Genomic DNA, 26,806 nt, shown 5'->3' with positions numbered 1-26,806 from the left:
AGTCTGCTTTTCCCATATCGAGGGCTGAAGTTTTGGTGGCAGTTTTCCTTCTGTCACCATAAATTCTAAACTCAACCACTTCATGGTCACTATGACCGAGACAGCCGCCAATTGCCACGTCTCCCACAAGACCCTCTCTGTTATCCAGCAATTTGTCTAGGAGGACACCTTTCCTAGTTGGCTCCCTTAGCATCTGCACCAAGAAGTTATCATCTAGGTGCTTTATGAACCTCCTGGACTTGCTCATGTCAGCCGTGTGGTGATCCCAGTTGACATCTGGCCAGTTGAAATGAAGGGGAGTTGATCTCGAGGCATCTCTTAGTTCTGCAAAGAATAATTCATTGGCGTTGTCATCCTGGCCAGGTGGTCTGTAATAGACTCCCACAACGACATCCCCTTTATTTGTTCATCCCTTAATCCTTACCCAGAGGCTCTCAACTTTGCCATCGCCAACTTGAAGTTCCACACAGTCCAGCCCCTGCTTCACATACATTGCAGCCCCGCCACCTCGCCTACCCTGTCTGTCCCTTCTGAAGAGCCTGTAACCATCTATTGCAATACACCAGCCACAGGACTCATCCCACCAGGTTTTGCTTATGCTGATGACGTCGTAGCTGTAGGACTGGGCCAAGACTTCTAGCTCATTCATTTTATTCCTCTTACTGCTTGCATTTGCATAGAAGCACTTCAAATGTGCCTCCATGTATGCAACACCTTGTGTAGCTGACCGAAGGGCCTCACTAGCACACAGTCCCTCTTATTCTAGCACACCACCCCTTAGCTTATCACCAATGTGCCTGGTTTTATCCCCTTCCCCCTTCCACTCTAGTTTAAAGCCTTATCTATCAGCCCTGCCAACTCCTGAGCAAAAATCCTTACTCCTCTCTGAGAGAGGCGCATCCCATCTGGTGCCAGCAGGCCTGGTGTCACATAGACCTTCCCGTGATCGAAAAAAACAAATTCTGCTGGTTGCACCAGTCCCAAAGCCATGTGTTAATGTGATGAGTCTGTTTGTCAGCATCGATCCCCCCTATCGGAAGGACAGAGGCAAACATAACCTGTGCCCCTGAACCTTTAAGAAGTCGCCCCAAAGCCCTAAAGTCCCTTTTGATTGCTCTCAGACTTATCGTTGCTACCTCGTCATTACCAGCCTGAAAGACCAGTAGTGGGTAGTAGTTGGTGTGCCGTACCGGGCGCTTGACTTTCTTAGCGAAGTCTCTCACCCGAGCCCCAGGGAGGCAACAGACTTCCCTGTGGGTTGGGTCTGGTCGGCATATTGGGCCCTCTGTCCCTTTCAAAAGGGAGTCCCCCATGACAATAACCTTTCTTTCTTTTTTGACAGATGATGTAGCAATGCGGGGGATAGGTTGCCTTGCCTTAGACATCCTCTCCAACTGGGACGGGCCTTCGTCTACTTCGTTGTTCTGACTGTCGTGTTCTAGACCCTCATACCTGTTATATAAGGGTAGATGGGAAGGTGAGGTGGGCAGGGACATGGCTCGCCTACCACCCCGAGCAGGAACCTGCCTCCATTCCCCTCCTTGGCCTAGGTCTCCTCCTACTGCCTGGCAGGATGAGGGAACTTTTGTCTTCTGCATAGCAGGAAACATTTGTGCTATGGCAGGCTCGTGAGTCTGTCTCAGAGAGGGTAGAGTACACCTGCACCAGTCAATTTCTCTCTTTGACTCCCTGATGCTCTTGAGCCTGCTCACCTCCTCCCGAAGCTCCGCCACCCTGCTGAGCAGCTCTTCAACATGCGCACGCCTCCCACAGGCATACCCCTCACTGCTGCTGTCAGATACCGACAGAAGACTCGGGCACACCCTGCAGCCCAAGACCTGGACAGCTGCGTGTTTCCCTGAACCTTCCGTCTGAGTAGCCACATCGGTGAGTGCGGCTGGAGAGGCCGCAAGAGATGCGGAGGCCATGGTTTTCTGCCTGGTTGATACCATGGCCTGGTTCCTTGCAGGCAGGTTACAAGTACCAAAGGGAAAGACCGCTGCAAAAGAGCGGCGACGGGCCCTCCCTGCTTGCCCTGCCTACACGAACTGCCATGCAAAACTGCCGTGCCCCATCCTTCTGACGCACCACGCCCTGTTTGCCTGTCCTGGTCACCCTGCTCCTGGTCGCTCACACTCCCTAGGGGCTGCTTTTGAATGGCTGGGGAGGGGGTGCTGGTGGCTCTGCCTACTCCTCGTCACCCTCCCTTGTGAGGGCTGCCGGGTCCTGGCAGCTCCCTCAGCTGCTTTGAGTGGCCTTGATGCCGAAAAAAAAGCCCTGCCTGTCTCAATCCCCACTCCGCTTCAGAGCGCGTCTGCCCCGGAGCTGATCACCTCGGCAAGTACCTAATGTGCCTATAGAGAGTGATAAGGTCGCCCCTGAGCCTCCTCTTCTTCAGGCTGAACAATCCCAGCTCCCTCAGCCGCTCCTCATAAGACTTGTTCTCCGGACCCCTCACCAGGTTCGTCGCCCTTCTCTGGATTTGCTGGAGCACCTCGATGTCCTTCCTCTTAGTGAGGGGCCCAAAACGGAACACAGTACTCGAGGTGCGGCCTCACCAGAGCGGAGTACATGGAGACAATCACTTCCCTAGACCTGCTGGCCATACTGCTTCTTATGCAAGCCAGGATGCTGTTGGCCTTCTTGGCCACCTGAGCACACTGCTGCCTCATATTCAGCCCACTACCAACCAATACTCCCAGGTCCTTCTCTGCCAGGAAGCTTTCCAACCACTCATCTCCCAGCCTATAGCGCTGCTTGGGGTTGTTGCACCCAAGGAGCATGACCCAGCACTTGGCCTTGTTGAATTTCATACAGTTGGCCTCAGCCCATCAGTCCAGCCTATCCAGGTCCTCCTGCAGAGACTTCCTACTCTCGAGCAGATCAACACATGCACCTAACTTGGTGTCATCTGCAAACTTACCGAGGGTGCACTCAATCCCCTCATCCACATAACTGATAAAGATATTAAAGAGAACTGGCCCCAGTACTGAGCCCTGGGGGATGCCACTAGTGACCGGCCTCCAACTGGATTTAACTCCATTCACCATGACTCTTTGGGCCCAGCTATCCAGACAGTTTCTAACCCAACGAAGCGTACGCCAGTCCAAGCCATGAGCAGCCAGTTTCTTGAGAAGAATGCTGTGGGAAACAGTGTCAAAAGCCTTACTGAAGTCAAGGTAGACCACATCCACAGCCTTTCCCTCATCCACCAAGCATGTCACTTTGTCATAGAAGGAGATCAGGTTCGTCAAGCAGGACCTGCCTTTCATAAACCCATGCTGACTGGGCCTGATCGCCTGGTTGCCCTGCAAGTGCCGAGTGATGACCCTCAAGATAATCTGCTCCAAGAGCTTCCCTGGCACTGAGGTCGAACTAACAGGTCTATAGTTCCCTGGGTCTACCCTCCGGCCCTTCTTGCAGATGGGCGTCACATTTGCTAGCCGCCAGTCAACTGGGACCTCCCCGATAGCCAGGACTGCCGATAAATGGTGGAAAGGAGCTTGGCCAGCTCCTCCGCCAGGTCTCCCAGTACCCTTCGTTGGATCCCATCCAGCCCCATCGGCTTGTGTACATCCAAGTGCTGTAGCAGGTTGCCAACCATTCCCTTGTGAATCTGTGATTCTGTGATTTATGTTTTTGTGCTTTGAAGCAAGGACTGACCTTTAGAAAGCTCAGTGAATCCACCCAGTATTGGTAGGGTTACACACATCAAATCATAAAATTATAATTTTCTCTTGATAAAGGTTGAAAAATGTAGGTATGTTCATTTTATTAATTAAAAATATTTTTTAATTTATGTTTTGACAGAAAACAAAACAAATAGGATACTAAAACAAATGTCCTAATTTTAACATCTTGGAAGCTTCTGTTCTTAAAAAATTATTATTTTTTATCAAATAATTACTTCAAAAGATTATAAATGTATTTATGATTGTGTTTCAGTTTCACAAGACTTATCATTGTGTTCTGAGTCCCCTGGTACATGTTTGCTTCAGGTTCATATAATGCTAGGCTGCCAGACTTTTAGGCCTTAGGAAACTCAGTCATCAGTTTGCTTCGGCATGCTGAAAACTGTGTTAGACTGCAGGATAACATCCTGATTTTCAGCTTCATAGACTGTGCAAAGCTGTGAGGTTCATAGCCCTTACTTATGAGAAAGATCTCAAAAGAGTCAAGATAGGGAGGAGGTTCTTCTCTGAGAGAGTGGTCAGGCATTAGAACAGGCTCCCCAGGGAAGTAATCATGACATCAAGCCTGCTGGAGTCCAAGAAGTGTTATCACAATGCTCCTAGACATATGCTTTGATTTCAGGGTAGTCCATTGTGGAGCCAAGAGTTGGTCTCAATGATCCTCGTGCACCCTTTTCAGCTCAGGATATTCTGTGATCCCTGCTCAAACACATAGAGCAGGTTGCCTAGGACCATGTCATCTCTTAGTCTCATAGTAAAGTAGTTTAAGTGAAACATATTATAAATGAGAACTTAAATCTTCTTAAAATCCAGATGGATTTGAGTCAATTTTCTTCATAGCAGCGCATATGGTGCTGTGTTCTGGATTTGTGACTAAAACAGTGCTGATAACACACAATATTGAAGCTGTTGCTGAACAGTATTTGCACAGCATTTAAGCCTCTGTTTCTCACACTGCCCTGCCTCATGGAATAGACTGGAGGTGAGCAAAGGGTTGGAAGAGCACATAGCTGGAAAAACTGTCACAAATTGATCAAAGGGATACTCTATTCCATGTCATGTTCAGCAATAAAAACTGAGGGTGATTTATTTATTTATTTATTCCATTGCATTGTGACTGTCATAAGTAAATAAGGTTGACTACTGTAGTGGTGGCAGTGTCTTAAAATCAGCATATGAAGTTTTTAAATATCATTGACCTATGAATGTAAAAGAAGTTCACACCAACTTTTGAAATATGGATAAAGATCAATAGTGCATAATTTTTGTAACATGCTTCAAACAAGCCTCTGTTATTCCTTACATTGGTCCTCTTTTGCTGGCTACTTGTTGCTAACAGTTCAAAGAAGTATATTAGCCCAAGTTAAAGATGCCTTAGGAGAAGTTATCTGGACTTCTGCAAGGTCTTTGACATGGTCCCATATAACATCCTGATCTCCAAAATGGAGAGATATTTATTTGATGGGTGGACCATTCAGCAGATACAAAATTGGCATGAAGTCCACACCCAGAGTGTGGTGGTCATTGGCTCTATGTCCAAGTGGAGGCTGGTAATGAGTGGCGTCCCACAGGGGTCTGTTTTGAGACCAGTACTGTTTTATATCTGTATCAATGACATAGACAGTAGGATCGAGTGCACTTTTAGCAAGTTTGCAGATGACACTAAGCTGAGTGGTACAGTCAATACAAGAGATGGAAGGATTGTCATCCAAAGGGACCAGCACAAGTTTGAGAAGTGGCCCCATGTGAACCTCATGAGATTTAACAAATCTAAGTGCAAGATATTGCACTTAGGTCAGGGCAATCCCAGGCATGAGTACAAACTGGGAGAAGAACTCATTGAGAGGACTTGGGGGTTCTGGTGGATGAAAAGCTTGACATGAGCTGACAGTGTGCGCTTGCAGACCAGAAGGCCAACCACATCCTGGGCTGCATCGAAAGAGGAGTGGTCAGCAGGTCGAGGGAAGTGATTGTCCCCCTCTGTTCTGCCCTTGTGAGGCCTCACTTGGAGTACTGCAGGTTTGGAGCCCCACCACAAGAAGGATGTTGATTTGTTAGAACAGGTCCAGAGGAGGGCCATGAAGATGATCAGAGGACTGCTACTTCCCCTATGAAGAAAGGCTGAGAGAGCTGGGGCTGTTCAGCCTGAAGAGGAGAAGGGCGCAGGGTGACCTCATTGCATCTTTTCAGTACTTAAAGGTGGCTTATAAAATAGGTGGAGAGCAACCTTTTGTTTGGGCAGATAATAACAGGACTAGGGGGAATGGTTTTGAACTGAAAGAGGAGAGACTTAGAATAGACGTGGGGGCGAAATTCTTCACTCAGAGAGTGGTGAGGCACAGGACCAGGTTGCCCAGAGAAGATGTGGCCCCATCCTGCCGCCATCCCTGGAGGTGTTCAAGACCAGGTTGGATGAGGCCCTGGGCAACCTAATCTAGTAGCATCCCTGACTATGGTGAGAGGGGGTTGATGAGAGGGGTAGGGGAGTGGGGGCGGGGTTCGACTTAATTAAAGAATTTTTAAAAAGCTAAATATGATCACCACAAATCAGATGAAAAAGGTAACTATAAAGGAAGCTGAAACTGAGAAAGCATTTTAGTTAAGAAAGGATAAGAATTTTAAACATAGCCAGACATGCGATTTAAAAATGAAATGCATTGACGAGTATATTTTTTGAGCTGTTTTGCACCAGGAGTTGTTGGTCCATTACATTATGATTCCAGTAAGAAAAGTGCTTGCACTGAGCAAGGTACCATTTTCAATACTGTGTATTACAGCTGGTACTGTAGTAAGGAAAAAAACACAGATAATTTTATGTCCCTTTGGATGTTGGGAGCCATAAGAAATGTCAGTGAACAGGATTCTTACTATTCACAGCAGAACCACAGCAGAAGGCCTTCCCTTCCAGTTGTTCAATCTATTACAAGATTTTCTTATAAGGAAACAAGTCTACTCATCATTTCTACAGTCAAACAGAAAGGATGTTATCATGAGAACTTCTTGTTGCACTGTTAGATAAAAACAAACAAACAAACAAACAAAAACACCATGCCTTTGTCATAATCACTCATATTGAGTGGGAGCTACCTGCACCCTCCTCTGTTACTATGAGGTGGGTGAGTTTATCCTGCAGCAAGAGGATTTTTGCAGCACAGAAAAACCTGAAGGTAGCAATAGACCTAGTCAGGTTACCTGTACTGTAAATCATTAACTCTTGCATACAAAATGGTCTTCCACTCAGGATCACTATATAAATCATTTCTGTCTTTTGATTATATAACTTGTGGATAAAATCTGAATAATTAAGTGTTTTGGAAAACCACAAGTCACTGAAGGTATACATTCAACAGGAGAAAAGAAACGGTTGAAAAAAATGTCTTAAATGTAGCTTTCAGCCTGACAGTATTTCTTTAAAAAATAAAATATAAAAAAAAATAAAAAATAAATTGCCCCTTTTAATGTTTTTCATATTTTACTATTTTTGCTTTCTCTCTTCTTTTTCTTCTTTTTTTTTTATTTTTTTTTTAATTTTGTATTTCTGTTTCACTGGATATGCATGATCATCCAAAGGAAACTCTTGTCAGGAGCAGAGACGGTTTATTATATTTCCAACTGCTATTCAGTGTCATTAAGAACAACAGTGTACTGTAGTACTTATATTTTTCTTTTTTTATATATACATATTTTTGCTATTTTTCTTACTTTGCTATTTTCTCACTGGGCAGAAAGTCCTATATATATTAAGATTTGGGAAAAAGATCATTCAAAATCCATGAAAACCATAAATATATTTTTTTCTCACTGAAGATATATTTTAGCTTTATTTTAAGCTTCCAGTTAAAATAATTAAAACAATAAAATAATGAAATAGAGAAAAAATGCAAACTTTGATATGTTAAAAATTTAATGAAAGAGATCGTTAAACATTAAACATCTCAGAGTCTTAATTAAATCCTTACAGACATCAGAAACCAATAAGTCATGGAATCAGACAAATAAATAAAATAAATAAATAAATAAATAAAAATTGAAGAAGTCATCTTACATATCATTTTTGAGCTTTGTGGTGTTTTTACTGTTTTGTTGTTGTTGTTGTTGTTGTTGCTGTTGTTGCTGTTTTTGTCTGTTTTTAATGGGGACAGATTTTAGAACATAAACTCAGATGCACAAGCTTGGGCTTGTATAGCTGTCCATAGCTGGCTACGCATACATTTCTGATGTTGTCCCTGCCACCGTTAACTAGGAATAGAAGTAGTTATAAAGTATGTGTCTCTTGTTTTGTGCTTGGCTGTGAATTGTCCCAGAAATTGTGTTGAGCTTGCCAAAGACAACAGTCATTCTCTGGATGACAATTTCTGCGCATTCCAGCTGCTCTGCACATCTGCACTTGTCTCTCAGAGACTGTTCTGAGCACCCTTACCTGAGTACCCTCTGACCTCTGTTCTTAGGACTTTCTAAAGGTTGTCTGCTGCCATATTGAAGGCATTTCACAGGCCACTGTGTACCTTTGGCCATGAGGAATATTCATTGCCCTGATACAAAAAGAATTCCATACTCATAGAGAAATCTACTGATTGCATTTACATCTCCTAGGTGGTCCCTGAATTGGCTTTCATTGATGCCTGCTCTTTCTCCTCAGAAAAGACTGATTCTGTTCAACAGAACCTGCAAAAAATCCCTTTACAGTTTTCATTCTTTGTTTTGTTTTAAGTATCATTAGTATGACATCATGTGACCCTGTCATTACTGACACCTTGTGTGAACTGAGGTCACACAAGGTCACGGCTGAGGTCACTGGGCCTGTTCAGCCTGGAGAAGAGGAGGCTGAGGGGGGACCTCATCGCAGTCTACAACTTCCTTGCGAGGGGAAGTGGAGAGGCAGGTGACCTATTCTCCGGTATCACCAGTGACAGGACCCGTGGGAACGGTGTGAAGCTGAGGCAGGGGAAGTTTAGGTTGGACATCAGGAAGAGGTTCTTCACCTAGAGGGTGGTCGCACACTGGAACAGGCTCCCCAGTGAAGCAGGCACTGCACCAAGCCTGTCTGAATTTAAGAAGAGATTGGACTGTGCACTTAGTCACATGGTCTAAACTTTTGGGCAGATGTGTGCGGTGCCAGGAGTTGGACTTGATGATCCTTATGGGTCCCTTCCAACTCGGGATATTCTATGATTCCATGATTCTAACTCCAGCACAAACTTTGTTGCTAGATTACATGGATTACTCTTTCAGCTAGCTAGCTGACTATCTATCTGAATTGGGATCATGCATATTGGAATTTCTGCTGAAGTGTAAAGTATGTTGCCCTTCACTTGATGTGGAAGTTCTGTTTACTAGGTGAGGAAATTGAGTCATTAAGGAATGTGAGAAATGCCTACACTGTCGACTTCAAAATTTTTAAGTGGATAATCACAAAGACACAGTTCAGTGATAAACAGGCAGCAATCTGTTCTAGCCAATGAAGCAGACTGCAAGCAGATGCACTTTTGTAGCTAGGAGAGAGCTTCATCTCCAGCCCTAGGTGCACCTTCTATAAATAAATAAATTGCATTTTTGCTCAGAGCTTAGAGATATGCTCTTTGCTCAGACTTTGTTTTCCCCTGAAAACCTTCCCCTGTGTACCCTCTAGGTACACAAAAGTGAGCAGAGGCATAGTTAACTGCTACACATTCAAAGGAACTGTAACAACCATCAAACACCAGGCAGCTTTGACAGGGAATGATTCATGATGAAATATTGACATTAAAGGTTTGTTCAATATTAAAATTAGTTGAGCATCTGAATTTAATATTAAATATAAAGTTCAGTTACCAAGATTTAAAGTATCTTTCAGTAAATATAGCAAACAAATACCAGATGTTAAAACTTTGTCATTAAAAATGTTTGTTTAAAGCATGCCTTTGAATGACTCCTAAAATATTTTTTTCAAAAGGATGGTTTCAAAAACTGAGAGTACTGCTATACGTCATATAATAGAAGATTTTTTTCATCCACATAAAAAGCTATTAAAACAGCAACAACAACAATCAAAAAGCAAAGAGATGATAAAGATAAATGATAGTTTGAAAAATATAGCTTAGATATGATTAATCTGTTTTGAAATGCTAATCCAGAAACAATAGAATTTTTTTTTCAGTTGTCAGAATCCTTCACATCATACAAATTTGTATTGTGTTGTCCTCTTTAAGGTGCACTAGTACCACTTTCAGACACTTATGAATCACTAATAGTCCTTTCAGACAATGTGCTAAAGAAGTTAAAAATCAGAAAAATATAATAATAAGATAGACAGGGACAGGTTCAGACAGAAAGAAAAAAAAAAATCTAATCTCAACCAGACCAGACTCTTGATTTCTTGTGTATATATCTTTAAAGTTAAGATTCTCTTTACGGAAAAAATAAATAAATAAATAAATAAATTAAAAAGTGGGAAAAAAATAATCCTTTAAATAAGGGATTACTGAATAGTTTCTTATGATTTATAGTTCAGGACCTGTTATTTCTATGGGCTTGATCATGAAATTTCTTCCTACTTGGTTATATCACTGAAACAAGTTATTTTCAGGACAAACTAATGGTGTGTAGTTCACATTAGAGAAATAAGGAACAGACAACTGTATTATGCTGCAACACCTCATCATTTTTTTGTTATTTTACAATGATATGTTTTTCACACTATCTACTTTTCTTAGACAACAATAATTCTCCATCCCGCTGTGTAAGAAAGCAAGCACAGAAGACAGCAAACCAGCATGGCTGAGCAAGGACCCACTTCTAGTCAAACTGAAGTGTGAGAAGGAAATCCACAGGCAGTGGACATGTGGCAGTGGACATGTGGCCTCGGAAGATTACAGGGATGCTGTCCAGTGTGCAGGAATGGAATTAGGAAAGCCAAAGACAGACAGAACTGGGCTTGGCAAGGGATGCAAAAAATAACAAGTATGGATTCCATAGATACATTGGCCAGAAAAGAAAGGCCAAGGAGATTGTACCCCCTCTGATGAATGAGAAGGGAGAACTGGTAATAACAGACATGGAGAAGGCTGAGGTACTCAACAACTTCTTTGCCTCAGTCTTCACTGCTAATTAGGCTTCCCACATCTCTCAAGTCCCTGAACCTCAAGGCAAGGGCTGGGGAAGAGAAGAGCAGGTTCAAGACCAGCTAATGAAACTGAAGATGTACAAGTCTATGGGGCCCAATGACATACATCTCAGGGTCCTAAGGGAACTGGCTGATGTATTTCCTAAGTCACTCTCCATCATATTTGAAATGTCATGGCACTCAGGTGAAGTCACCAGTGATTGAAAAAGAGGAAACAAAACATCCATTTTTAAAAGGGCAGAAAGAAGGACCAGAGGAACTACAGGTTCTCCTCTGTACCTGGAAAGATCATAAAACAGATCCTCCTGGAAACCATATTAAGGCTTACAGAAGATAGGGATGTGATTGGTAACAGCCAACATTAAGTATATTTTAACATTTACAAAAATTACAACTAAACAACTGATATATTCTATTATTTCATACACTAGGTGTTTTCCTTTCTGTCAGTGGTTACCACGTGATACTACGTTGCTACCATGTATTATATATATATGACATTATATACTTTCAGACTTGACATTTGTGGAGCTACTGAGCTAGGTCCATGGCCCAAATATCATTGACTGTTTTAAGGGTTCTGATTATAGCATAACTATCCTTCCTCAAGAGTAGGTGGATCAGGGGTTGTGACTGCACTATAACCTCCCATACACTGAGCACACCTGAAGGAGAGAATCATGCAGTTCTGAATACCAGTAGCTGTGTGGAAAGCCACAAAACTCTTTTATTCCAGTAACTCCAGGGAGCTGTTAAATTCCCCTGTGTCTTCTGCATAACCTAATCCTGTGTGCAAATTGGAAACCTTGAATTTGTTTCATCATAACAAGTTGTTCCCTGAATGGAAAAATAATAGCTCTGCAATGCCTGTCAAGTTATTAGACCTGTTCTGAGATGTATATGTGGCTTATATTTCAATATTCAGGCCTATATTTTAATATTCAAAGTTAAAATTCACCTCAAAGATCTTAAAGGGTGTGGAAGATCTGAGCTGGCCTTAATTCACTTATTCTTTCGCATTGTCCAGGGATACCTGGCATTATGATGCTGATTGTATAGAGATCATTAACATAAGAAAGAATATTAACATACAAGTATAGGCAATTGTGCTGTATCTGTAATCAAAATTATTTTTTTTTCCCTTACACAGTGTTATAAGAATATTTATTGGAAGAACTAGATTAGCTCAGTGTAATTTGATAGGTTTCTATATATTTTCTCATCCAAAACAGTAACAACAATCCTATAATTTTGTCTGGTCAACTCAAAGATTTACATATATGATATTAAATGATGTAAAGTACATGGCTACCTCCACTCCAGCCCGGGACCATTCCTGCTAGGCTGTTGGGGCTCAGGCCAGTAACTGGGGACCTGGGGTTCCTGTCTAGACTTGGGGACATGTCTTTCCATTTTGCAGGTCCAACCAATAGCAAAATTGAGCACATATCCTAGATACACACAGGGACTGCATTCTAACACAACTGGTCATAGAGGCTGTCTCAGCCAAGGGATGTTGTTCAGCAGCACTTAATCACAGGACTTACAATTAAATATAGGCAGCCAACTCCCCTTCTTCCTTTTTGACTGGTAGATGGAAAAGTTCACTGTTTCAGGCACACACAGAAAGAACTCTCTGGGTTCACAAGCACACACATTCACGGATTCTTTCAAGTTCCTGTCAAAGACTCTTTGTCCATCCAGCACCCCTGTCCAAATCCCAGTCCCCTTACCTGATTCACACCAGCTGGCCCACTTTGAAGTTTGCTGTGAGCATGCCGTACATACACGCTCTCTTCCCTCATGCATACTCCATTCACAAGTCCCCCTGGGTGTACCACATGCACCTCTTTGCCTGCCTGATACCCTGACCTGTACCTGAGTCCCTCACTACCCACCAGCCAGTCCAGCTTAAAGTTTGCTAGAAAATACACACACACACCTCATACAAACCGGTCTTCAGGAAGACATAAATGTTTGCATCCCCGCGTCCACCCAGCAGCTTGTACCCGGCACTTGGCCCCCCCAACTCCAGCCACCACTGCAGAGTCTCATATTCACCTCACTCATGCCATTCCTCTCCAGTAGCTGTTTTGGGAACATACACCACCCCTACCCCAATGTCTGACATCCAGTCCACTCACTCCAGTACCCCAGTAGGTGTGACTGAAAGACTGTGAAGCTCTCTCTAGGTCCAGAGAGGACTCTCCAACTACTGATGCTAGGACTCGCACTCACTCCAGTAGCTGGCAACACAGGACAGGACAACTACAGCCCTGGTCTGACTCCAGTAAGTGGCACCTTGTCCACTCACACCGGTCCTCTCAGTAGCTGACACTCTTGGACCAGAGGTCCCAGAAAAGGTCTATGGGACCTTTTCAAATCTGGAGAGCCGTGACCCCTCCAGCTATTGACTCTAAGACCCACAAGTTCTTCAGTAGCTCGTACCACAGTGCACAAGTCCTATGACTATGGTCTGACTCCAACAGATAGCACTAATTTCTCTCATACATGTACAGGTCTTTCCAACATCTGGCACGTAGTCCTTGCAGAATACATAACATACAGGAGAGAAAGTGTGAATACACAGAGAGATGGTTAAGAAAGATGGTTTGTTTCATGTGATTGTCTCCCAGCGCACAAGTTCTCAGCCAAATAACCCTTCTGGAATAAACATTTCTACATGCTAAATCTTACATACTCTTATCGATTAGCATGATTGACTTGACTTGGTTCCCACCACTGCCTCTCTTTCTTATTATTTCTTGCTGCCTTGGAAGAGGTTCTTGATGGGGTATCCTTAAAGGAGTAGACGCTGTCTTTCTGCATACTCTTACATATAAAAGAAACAGGCTTATGTAACCTTCAATACAAGCTTTGCTATCAGAAGTATAAGACATAGTTTTAGATTTCACCCACTTACAATTCCCATTGACTTTATTAACTTTTCTTTTTTTTTTTTTTTTTTCAATTTATTTGTCTTCTGGATCAGTGTAATAGCAGCTAATGGTACTTTATGATTCATAAAAAACATAATTTGACCTTTTTTTTTCTGTGAATAGAATTTATTTGCTCTACCGATGATAATATATACATATGTCAAAAAGATGCTTAATTTTTTTAATTATTCTCAAAGGATGACAGGCCAAAAATTTTAATGATACAGTCCAGATGCACTGGAAAGATTGCTTATGAGTGGTAGGGTGTGTATGTTGAACCATGAAGTTTGTGCAAGTATTTATTAATGCTAAGTTTCCTTTTACATTACTTAAGGAAAGAATTAATGAAAAGGAGATTCTACGTACTTTAATTCCCATGTTGTAATCTGTTTATCCTGCATAAGTGCCCCATATCCACACAAAGAGTTGGTAGGAAAAAAAAAAAAAAAAGACTATTGTCCAGCAGTCCTCTATCCTACTCCTCTTATTAAAAAAAATCTGAAATGGTAGGAATCTAGAAATATCACAGGAAGACCAATGTTCATTAAATTCATTTGATGTTCATTTAAAAAGTGCTTTTGACATGTACTTGATATTCATTAAAAGCTTCATCACAGAAAGGAAATATGATTACAGGAGAATCTAAAATTTTATATTACCTACCCTGTGAATGTTTGATTTTCCAGCCCAAATAACCTTCCTTTTAACATAGATTTGAAATGTAATTAAATAATCTGAGAGGAAGAATGATATACTTGCTATATATACTAGGTTACTAGCCATAGATTCATGGTGATCAAGGTTCTGATTATCACTTTGGAGACTTCTGAAATATTATACAAATCAATAACTCGATGCTTAGATTTCATGCCTAAAACAGAGTGACTATTATTTCCTTTCTTGTTGGCATTGTGAGGGTAATTTTACAAAGGTTTGTGAGGTACTTGGTCAGTATGATGGAACTAGAAAATTAGAGAAAAGACTATATGTGCTTACAAATATAATTAAATATCTGAACAAGTAACTTGATATCCCTATATATCTCTGTGAAAGTAGTTTATATACCATATGAGCATATCTAGATCAATACTTGTAAAAGGTGAAGGTTTCCCAAAGATGAGAGTCTTATATTGGACAATATTACTGCTTTAAAGTTTCTTAGGCAAGGGACAAGGTTTAGCTTTATACATGTTTTCTCTGCAAATAGTGTTTTCCATTTCATTAACTTTGAGTAATCACTTATAATAACAAGGAAAGTAGTATGTCAAATACAGTGTACCAATGATTAATTTCATTAAGCATTTACCTGATCAAAAGTAATATTAGTTATTCCCATTAACTTGACAATATAGAACTCAAGACATGTGAGAGAAAATTCTAAAGGTCTCAGTGAGAATTAAATTATTGTCCAAAACCAAAATCATTGATATTGTTATTTAACATTCCAATGCCAGTTTTGTGTGATATTCTTTTTCCTTATCAGTCAGTCTAGTTTGCTATGGAATATTATAAGAAGTCAGTGTTAGATCAAATCAGCTTAAAGTACTTCAAGGGATATGACAGAAGAGACCTAAGATGCAATATTTTAAATCAGTATGTTTTGACATATTATTTCCACTTACAATCTTATTACAGTATCTGGAGTGCTTAATTTGAGAGAGATTGCAAATTTATAAACTTCAATTTTATTGCTTTGTGCTTGAGACTTGTGAAAGGATTAAAAAAAATCAAAATTAATTAAAGGACAGATTTTTTAAATATTTTCCAACTTTTGGAAAAAATGTTACCCAGTATGTCTCTTTCATAACCAATATAATCAACAGCAACTTCCAAAATTAAAGGAGTATTAAAATGTAAACAAAAGTTATAAATAATATTTAATGTTATTGTCATTGTGCACTATTGTAATTATATTGGAAATAAAAGATGAAAAGCTAGAAAATGCAATGACAAATTTTTAACTTGGAGACTATAACTTTGTCTATATCCCTTAGTATATCAAGTACCATTTCATGACCTATAATTATTTGTTTTGCCTTGTTGGTAAAGTAATGAGCACATACTTAGTATTTGATTTTATTTCAATGATTGTCTTTTACCCCTCAGGATTAAGGAGATAATACAGTCTTCAAACTTTCATCTAAAAATTACATTATCAATTTCACCAAAGTTTTTCAGTAGCAGTAATCAATAAAGTATTTCCAACATTTGTAATGTTAGTATATTTAATTTTTTACTAACTTCTTAGGGAGCTTATGGGGGTACAGAAGGGAAAGATATGACTCCTTTATAGACAAGGAACACAAAATCCTAGATTAAAGCCTTCCATAGATCAAATTCCCCATTCAAATGGAGTAAATATGTTTTTTATTTTCATCCTATAAACTTGTAACATTACAGTTAGATATGACTAATAGAAATGCACCTTGCTATTGAAATAAACCTATATCAGTTCAGCAAAAAAATACCAATTTCTGACTACTTAACTACCCATTCCTAACTACTTAAGCCAAAGCATTTTAAAATAGTTATCATTCATATGGCTTACACTGACAATGAAGTATTATTATCGATTTTCAGGATTTACATTTTAAATAAATTGAGAGAAAGGGATTTCATCTCTGTTTCAGGGTACGTGGAGACTGATAAAGGTCCATCAGTTTTTAATTGGCTCAGACTTGGAGAGGACAAGGAGTTTAGCAGCTATCACTTGAAAGCTTATGTTCTGCTTTATGCAAGAGTAGCAAACTGGTCCAAACATTGACATAAGTCAATGAGCAAACACTTCTTGAAACACTTTTTTTGTTTCTTGTTTCTAGCAAGATTTTTTTTTTTTTTTTGGGGGGGTGGGGGAGGAAGGAAGGTAAATAAATCTGTTTAAAATTCCTCATAGATACAGGCATAACTATGTCTTCCTCATGTACCACCCTGAGGCTATTTAAATTTAAGCCTGGATGCTTGCTCTTGCATTTGTTCTTCAAGTTATGCCATGCAGAGCTGTTCTTAGATAATACACAACATGATTACCAAACAGTTACTCTGTTTTTATGTAAGACCCAACATACTTATTCCTTAATTCATGCTGTTTTCAATAATTGGCTCATTTTACATAACTCCCTTTTTACATAACTCCCTATTCTTCTCCCAAGGAGTGATAACATGGTCTTCTTGTTTGAGTTCCATGTTTTTTGTTTTTGCTTGCTTATTTGTTTTTGTAACCAGAATAATACAAAAACTGTACTATTTAAAAGAGAAATATCAATATTTCACTATTACTACACTATTACTATCATTACTATATATTACTATTACTATATTACCAACCACATAACGGATATTTTGATATTTATTGCCACTTTAAACAGAAAGAGTTGTTAACAATGTCCTCAGAGAAACAGTAAGGTATTCATGTCTAGATTATCTGAACAAAGAATAAGTTAATCGAAAAGAAATGCATCTAAGGCAAAATCATGTTTGAAGAAAAATGTTTATTTTGTTTACTGAAAAAACAATAAAATCCAATTTTAGATACAAATGGCATGGATCATTATTTTACACTAATATCTAAATGTTATATAATACAAGTAACTATTTTTTAGTGGAAATGTAGAAAGGAGACGACCATTTACAAGAGAAAATGATTCAGACACTTTGTTTTAAGAACTGAGCTGTGAAATAGAGTATCAATGATCACTACTGAAATGATGTGTTATTATAAATTCCTCAGCAATTCAGAAACAGTGGTTAAAATGAAAATAAGATAAAATGGAGGGCTTCTATAAAGGTGGCCCTACCACATCTATACCAAATTTGTCATGAAATTATTCAGGCCCTTAAGAAAGTTTGTTGATATTTTCTTGGGAACAATTTTCCTAAGGTCATCTGTACTGCCCTTGAAAAATTCTCAGATGATTGAAAGATGAGAGTGGTCATCTCTAGGTAATCAAAAGAAGGGTTTTCTTTTCTGAGGAATTACTTTAGCTGGTTTTAGTCCCAAATTGAATTACAACAACAACAACAACAAAGCCTATGGACCTGAACTGGAAATCCTAGAGAAAATAAGTCATTTTGAAATTTTAAGAATATATGAACAAGTAAAATGATCTTTTACACCTTGTAATCTGCTTTCTGAGGTAAATATAGAGGCTTCGTACATTAGTAGCTTTACCAGGCGGACATGACAGCTATTCATTAGGTCAGGTTAGCTTGCCTGTTGATCATAACTAGCTAGAGAGTTGAGTCTCCAAGAATATTTGTTGTTTCTGTAAATGGCTGAAAGCATTGAAACAGCTCCAGTCCTCACTGTCATGAGTCCACAGAGTCTGAAATTTGAATATTTCTGATTCTGAGGCAATTCTTTCTTCCTAAAAGAATAGTTAGTGGCAAAAAGGTAGATATGAATTTCATGCCTTGGCTAATCCTCTAATCACTCTACCACCTTTCCTTCCTAAATGTTATTAAGCAGGAGATGCAAGGGACATATATATATATTTGTATTGTGTATACATATATATAACTGTCACAGTGTATTTAAAGACAGAATGAAGCTGTGAAATCCCAGTAAACAGGCAGACTAAATCATAGCCTGAGATTTGTTCACTGTGAAATGTGAATTTTATAATGAATAGAACCATGTTAAAAGTACTTTATCTAAGTAAAACAGAAACAGAGAAAAAGGAAAAATTAAGCCAATGATTCATACTGCACAGATAATTTTCACAGAATCATAGAATGGTTTGAGTTGGAAGGGAGCTAAAAGATCTTCCAGCTCCAAAAATCCTTATATGGGCAGGGACATTTTCCACTAAATCAGGTTGCTCAAATCAAAGTTGGCCTTGAACAATTCCAGGGATGGGGCATCCACAAATCTTGGCAAACTGTCCAGTGCTGCACCACCCTCAGAGTAAAGAATTTCTTCCTATTATCTGATCTAAATCTAACCTCTTTCAGTTTAAACCCATTTGCACTTGTCCTTTGACTTTAATCTCTGATAAAGAGTCCTTCTGCATCTTTCCTTTTAAATACTAGAAGGGTGTTGTATGGTCTCACCTGAGACTCTCTAGGTTTAACAATCTGAAAGACACAATAAACTTCCTATAAGAAAATAATTTGATTAATATCTTGTGGTTTAGTTGCATTCCACACCTGTTCATCAGGGAGCAAAACAAATTAGTTCCCCTTTGGCTTTCTAGCAGAGTGGCAGATTGTGGAGCAATTTGTCAGCTCTGTTTTTTTGTTTATTTTCTGTGCTGAAGTGGTAGGAATAAAACAATGCCCTTTTCTAAAACATTACAAAAGCTTATGTGTCAAAGACTTCAAAAGCAGCAATGTTATTAGTATAATGTGAAAAATAAACAAAAAACAGTTAAATACCGGAATACCAAATATGTTTTTCAAGTCTAGCTAGCTAAAGTAACCTGGTCCATAACAGAGTATCACAAAATCATAGATTCATAGAATCATCATTCTATGTGTTGTGGTTTAGCCCGGCTGGCAGCCAAACACCACACAGCCGTTCACTCACCCTCCCCCCTCCTTCTCTGGGATGGGGGAGAGAAACGGGAAAGTGAAGCCTGTGAGTTGAGGTAAAGACAGTTTATTAAGACAGGAAAAATAATAACAATAATAATAATAATAATAATAGTATTAATAGTAATAATGTGTACGAAATAAGTGATGCACAATGCAATTGCTCACCACCCGTTGACCGATGCCCAGCCTATCCCCGAGCAGCCGGCCCCCTCCTCCACCCCGGCTAGCCACCCCTATATATTGTTCAGCATGACGTCAGATGGTATGGAATACCCCTTTGGCCAGTTTGGGTCAGCTGTGCTGGGTCTGTCCCCTCCCAGCTCCTGCTGCACCCCTAGCCTGCTCGCTAGTAGGACAGAGAGAGAAGCTGAAAAGTCCTTGGCTTGGTGTAAGCACTGCTCTACAACAATTAAAACATCAGCATGTTATCAGCGCTCTTCTCATCCTAATCTAAAACAGAGCACCCTACCAGCTACTAGGAGGAAAATTAACTCTGTCCTAACTGAAACCAGGACACTATGATTCTATGATACTTTGTGTTATGGACCAGATTACTTAAACTATTTCAAAATGGTCATATTAGTACGTGTACTGTAAATTGCTTTGTAACTTATATTGGTCCTAACAACCTGATCTGTATTTCAAAGAACAAAAGAGATACAAGACAAAGGAAGCCTTTGAGTCCACAATGCATGTTAAGTCTTCATCTGTAGACATGTCCTCATTGGCAATTTTACCCCTGGAGAAGCACATAATGTGAACCCCAATGTAATTTTCTATTTAAGGAGAAAATTCCTAAACTCACAGCTTGCCATTTGCAAATAAAATTAAAAAAAGCCTCAATAAAAATAAACTCTTAAGGATATATCTGGGTTCTTTTAATTAACTCCTTTTACCATCTAAACAGTTATTTAGGAAGGTTTCATTTTTCTCCCTTAGCATCAATTATTCTTTTTTAGTTACCCCATTGCTCAAAATTTATTTTATGTGGCCTACTCTTCCAGCATTTTCCTAACTCCACACCTTTTCCTGTCCTTGACTTTCTTTCTTGATGCCTCACATATAGTGTTTTTTTTTCCTTGCATTTTTCTTAGATCTTCTTTCAGCTTTACCAACTCCCTTATACAAGACTATCAGACAGTAACGACACTGAATACATCAGAATTTCAGAACAGTATTTGAAAGACTTTTTCAGCTACTTCCACAACAGAGATACTTGCTCTCATCTTCCAAGTCTGCACAAAATTGCCCATCATTATGAGGTAGTGTAGCCATTTTGAGTAGAGATAGAGTGAAACCTGACAAAAGATTAAGTCTGTAGTAAAATCACAGCACATCAAAGGAAACTTGGAATGAGTATTACACAAACGAAAGCCTTCGTGATGAGATGCTTCCAAGCAGATACCACTGAAATGTTGCAAGATCTTTTCTAAGTTCTGTCCTAACAGTAGGTTTAAAAAAAAAAAAAAAAAAAAAAAAAACATGCAATGAATATCATGAGTTTATGATCACTTTGCATCTGTTTTACTGTACTCTGCAGAGAAGCTTGATCGCTAACATGGTAGGGTCATGCGGGCATGACACAAATAGCATCTAAAAGCCAGAAGAGCAATTACAGCTGAAACAATTAAATTAGTGTGGAAAATTTCTGAGAGAAAAATAGAAACATAAGAATCAATAAAGCTACCAAGCAGGCTATTTTATGGCCAAGTTCATTCTGGTATCCTGCCTTGTTATGAAAAGCTATACTTCTTAACCTATGTAAATAATTATGTTTTAAAAACCATGTCAAAAATGCAGCATCCTATCTAACTGTTACTTCTATCTAGAGAATTAGTTCTAATTTAGAAATCAGTTAAGAAGTAAACAGCAGGTAACTTCTAGTGTTTTGTTTTGTTTTTTATTTATTTTTCTTTTTCTTTCTTTGTTTTCCCTTTCCTTCTCTTTTGCTCATCCAATTTACATAAGTCCTGGAGCCTAACAAATACGTTTAAGCCAATACAAGCTCTGAAGTTTCAGTTCATGTTGTGATGATAACCTTTTGATATATTCTCCAAATATATTTAGCAATTCTTCAAAAATTCAACAGAGACAATTATTAAATGTCTACTTTAAAATACACGGTTTCTCAAGTTACTGATAAATGCATCGTGTACTTCTTCTGGAATCCAGTGATACAGGGTCAGAAGGACATATGGTTCTCTCCCAGATAGAATAATAGAACCAAATTTGAAATATTTTACTGTGTTTAGTTAGATAAAAGGAAGACTAGAAACTTTGAAAGTCTAATGCTATCCTACCCATTAGTCAGCCTTATCTGTAAAACTATACTGAACTGTATCGAGGATCAAGGAGAAGGGCATGATAATCCAGGCCTGGAGGATGTGCCAGAAAAGAATATGTGAGGAACTTATGGTATGCACAGGTCTTTGGATTTGTAAATGACTTAGCTTAGTATGCGTGGGTAAGTTGGAACAATAAGATAAGAAAGAACAATATGGTCTGAGCATGTGCAAGAAACTGGATTCAAGCAGCAAATGTAGTGAGGAAGACTACTGATGACCCCAAAAGACCACCAGTAGAAACAGTTGCGCATGTGTTAGGGACATTTACAGATTTCAACAAGTTACATTAAATAGTATGAATATGTTGATTATTTCTCAGAAATCTAATGAATATGTATGTTTTGATTTTATATAACCCTTGTAGCTTGGACAATTTGGCATGCATACTACGTGGAACAATCCCCTGTGCACTTGGTGCCGCAATTAAAGAATGCCTGCTTTCTAAAACTCCAAATTGGGTCTTAGAGAGTTAATTTGACCGACTTTTATGATAACAATTTTGGCACCCCAGACGGGACTTAGCTCTTAAGACTCAGTTCCTGGGAGTGTGGAACCTCAGCTGGCACCGAGAGATTCTTGGAGAGGATCTTGATCCCTGGACCAAAGAACCCCTGAGTGAAGACCACCATTTTGTAAGTATAAAGACGTTATTTTGGAAAAATCTGTTACCTGCCCATAAGATGCGGTGAAAGCTATGCAGAATTAGGTTTAAGACCTGGGCTGGGGTTAAGGTCCACATTTGGTTGCAGGGGTTAGAGTCCCCAATGTGCCTGCTTATAAGACACAGCGAAAGCAGTACAGGGTTGGATTTATGGGCTAGACCGGTGTTTGAGTCCCCATTTGCTTTGAAAAAGGGGTTAGGATCCCTAACTTGGCTAAGTGAATTTTGGTTTTCTTATTGGAATTTGGGTATTGGAACTACAGATTTGTTTTTGTTTACTTGAATTATATAAATATTTGTCTTACTACTCATACTTAATGGGGGGGGGGGAGTCAACTAAAGGAACCATCCTGAAAAAGTCACTTTTGGGGTGTATCTTGAAACATTGGAAACAGATTGCTGGATCCCCGTGTGGGGTCATGACAAGGGAAAATATGAGTAAATATTGTAATCTATGTATAAATTGAATGAAGATAAAAATGGCTTATGAATGGTACTTTGGATTCCAATCCTCTGTTAAAATGAATGCTATTTTTTTAAGGAGGGAAAAAAAAAATAAAAAATAAAAATGGAATTATTTTATGCTGGCATGTTCTTTACATTGAGGCAGCATACTGAATGGCAAAAAGGTGTGTAATCAATTTGCTCCCCACCCCTCCACCCCCCCAGCCTCATGCCTTCAGTGCTGGCAGAAAAGGACTGGTGGAAGGAAAAAAAAAAAGAAAAAAAAGGAGGTGTTAAAAAGTTATTGTTTGGAATGTAGTATTGGACAGAGATGTTTGAAGCTGAATGATCAGGAAAAAGGATATATAAATGTTAGTAGCACCAGGGTTGAGGCAGAGACCTAAGAATCACAGGCATGAGCCCTCCAGGGTTGAGGGATCTGGCAAGGAGTCCGAGAAAATTGTTATGAGAACAAAACCAGTGGCAGGGAAGACTCCAGCTGGCAGGAAACTGTGTTGCAAGCCCTGGTGAGACAGGGAGTTGGGAATGATTGTCTGGTTGTGGTGAAAAGTAACTGGAAAATAGCTGCCAGAAGCTACAGGGAGGAACTGGATAGGGAATAGATTTGGGAAAAGTTTTGGATACGGCTTGGGTGTTTTACAGAAATAGGGAAGAGTAGAAAAGAAATGGAATGCTAGATTGATTGTAGTACTAGAAAGAACGTGGTTCTTAAAGAGGACATGGAAGTGGATTTAGACAAGGTTAAGAGAAACTCAGTGTACCTATTATAAAAAGGGCACTAGAAACAAGAATGTCCATCATTACAGGGGTGCAAGGGATCAAATATTCCCATAGTAGCCATAGAGACAAGACAGTGAAGGGGACTAGAGGAATCATCCCCAGCAGAACCTCCAGTTAAATTAAGCTGGGGGAAGATGAAACTGAAATAGAATTTTGAAATAGTGTGAAATAGTGTATTGACAACACAAAGCTTAGAGCAGTGGCTGATACCACAGAGGGCTGTGCTGCCATTCAGAGAAATCTCGACAGGATGGAGGGTTGGGCCAAGAAGAACCTCATGATCAACAAAAGCAAGTGCAGGGTCCTGCACCTAGGGAAAAATAAGACCAAGCACCAGTACCAGCTGGGGACTGACCTGCTGGAGTGCAGCTCTGCAGAGAAAGACCTGGGAGTCCTGCTGTACACCAGCAGGCTGACCATGAGCCAGCAATGTTCCCTTGTGGCCAAGAAGGCCAACGGTATCCTGGGATGCATTTGGATGTGTTGCCAGCAAGCAGGTCAAGGGAGGTGATCCTCCCACTCTACTCAGCCCTGTTGAGGCCACACTTGGAGTATTGTGTCCAGTTCTGGGCTCCCCACTATAAGAGACACATACAACTACTGGAACAAGTCCAGAGGAGGGCTATGAAGATGATTAGTGGACTGGAGCACCTGTCGTAGGAGGACAGGCTGAGAGAACTGGGCCTGTTTAAACTGGAAAAAAGAAGACTGAAGGGAAACCTCATTAATGTGTATAAGTATCTGAAGGGAGGGTGTTGAGAGGATGGAGCCAGACTCTTTTCAGTTGTGCCCAGCGAGAGGATGAGATGCAATGGGCACAAATTGAAGCACATGAGGTTACTGCTGAACATGAAGGGGCACTTCTTTACTGTGAGGGTAACAGAGCACTGGAACAGGTTTCCCAGAGAGGTTGTGGAGTTTTCTTCTCTGGAGATATTCAAAACCCACCTGGATGCCATCCTGTGCAATGTGCTTGAAGTGATCCTGATCGGCAGGGAGATTGGATTAGATGATCTTCAGAGGTCCCTTCCAACCCTGCCCGTTCTGTGGTTCTGTGATTCTGTGAGTACATTTGGTTGATTCAGGAGCTACTTACTCAGTTTTAAACACAAAGGAATATGAATTAAGGTATGGTACTGTAAGAAATATTACTACCACAGGAAAATCAGAAGGAAGACCCTTTTTAAACCCTTAAGTTTGAAAGCAATGGGTAACACATGAGGTTTTGTACCTGCCAGGTGAACCACAGCCATTAATAGGTAGAGATTAAATGGAAAAATTAGAAGCTGAAATAAAAATTAAAAATGGTGAGGTAGATATATTAATGCCTGAATCTAAATTTGTGCAAGCTTCAATATTGTTCTTAAAGTAGATTGATGAAGGGGAAGGAAAAAAAATCACACTTGAAGTTGAGGATGCAGTTATTCTGTTGCTTGAGCAGGAGAAATACCAGGACGATCAAAGAGGGCTGAACTCACAAGGATAGATATTAAGCCAGGATCAGCACTGTTAAGATTGAAACAGTATCACTTAAAATTAGAAGCTAAACTTGGGCTAGTCCCTATCATATGGAAGATTTTTAGAATATGGGATATTGAGAGAGTGTAAATCTAATATAATAATCCAATTTTACCTGTTGTGGTTTAGCCCAGCTGGCAGCCAAACACCACACAGCCGTTCGCTCACCCTCCCCCCTCCCTCTCCAGATGAGAGCATGTTAATTTCACACCTGAGGTGTGGATTTGTGCTCTTTCACCCTGGCTATAAATCTATATTATTCTGATTCAAGGAATGCACTATCTCTTTAGGCATGGAAATTCAGGTATGTGGTGAATTCAAACCTCACTAACTGTTGGCATAAACTACGTGATCTAAGAAATATGGTCCACTAATTAAACGGCTCTAATGGATCCAATAGAAACATGAGTCTGGTGTAGTTGAGGACTGATAGTCAAATGAAGAGACAGATATTGGGAAGACTTTTCATTTCAAGTTTATTAATGAAAAAAAAAAAAAAAAAAAAAAAGCAGAAGATCATAGATTTATCTGATCTAAGCATTAAAAATCAGACTTCCGTAATGTCTCTACTCATTATCATAGAAAATGTATAAGGATTTTTATAAATTAAATTTCCTTTGTAGCATAGTAGCTAAATTAGACATCCCAAATACTGACAACAGATATAAACTAACCCTTTTATTTATTTATTTTTTAATTAGAAAGCTTTTTTTTTTTTTTGAAGATGATATATGAGAAGAATTCTTTATAAATGTGATTAAGGGCATTTATTTAAGGATTTAGTCTCATAAGGTTAAATGAATACACATAATTAGCTGTTTGAATGCAAGGTGCTTGCCAGCTCAGATTCTGTTGGCATTAGTACTGCTTCTCTTTAGATTAAGGCTTGGAAGGTGCACAATCATTTTCACCTACACATCTAAGATCCTACATTGTGGAAGTATAGATTTAAAATAATACTTGTGAGTATTAACTTTAAAGGTTTTCTGACTTCAGTGAGTACTTGGAAATAACATGTTACTCAGACCACTCAAATGTTGATGTTTTCATACATTTAATCAAATGCACTTGTATCAGATCCTGTCTGTAATAAAGTTTTGTTTTTTTTTTAATTAACTGAAAATGGTCTTGTCACCATATTTTCACTTTTTTTTTATTAATATGCATGAGTATGAATAATACTGATGTTGTTCAATAACGGGAAATGTATGTATACAACCTGTCTATATTAATCTGCCATGCCATATCATTATTTCCCTTCTCTGTCTTTCCACTAAACCCATCAACAACATTACACTTCCTGAGAAAAAGTCCCTCTTCTGCTTTCTTGTAGGCCCCCTTTAAGGGCTGCAATGAGGTCTCCCCAGAGCCTTCTCTTCTTCAGGCTGAACAACACCAACTCCCTCAGCCTGACTTAATAGGAGAGGTTCTCCAGTCCATTGATCGTCTTCATGGCCCTCCCCTGGACTTGTTCTAATACGCTCATGTCCTTCTGCTGGGGGCCCAGGAGCTGAATGAAGTACTCCAAGTGGTGTCTCATGACAGCAGAGGGAGAGAACCATAGAATCATGGAACCATAGAATGCCTTGGACTGGAAGACACCTTAAAGATCATCTACTTCCAACCACCCTGACGTAGACAGGGATGTGGCCCACTAGATCAGGTTGCTCAGGGCCTCATCTAACCTGGTCTTGAACACCTCCAGGAATGGGGCATCCACTACTTCTCTGGGCAAACTATTCCAGTGCCTCGCCACCCTGTGAGTGAAGAAT

Source organism: Cygnus atratus, chromosome Z (genome assembly GCF_013377495.2).
Source record: "Cygnus atratus isolate AKBS03 ecotype Queensland, Australia chromosome Z, CAtr_DNAZoo_HiC_assembly, whole genome shotgun sequence".
Taxonomy (NCBI): Eukaryota; Metazoa; Chordata; class Aves; order Anseriformes; family Anatidae; genus Cygnus; species Cygnus atratus.
The sequence above is the reverse complement of the archived record's forward strand: the minus strand, read 5'-3'. Positions refer to the sequence as shown.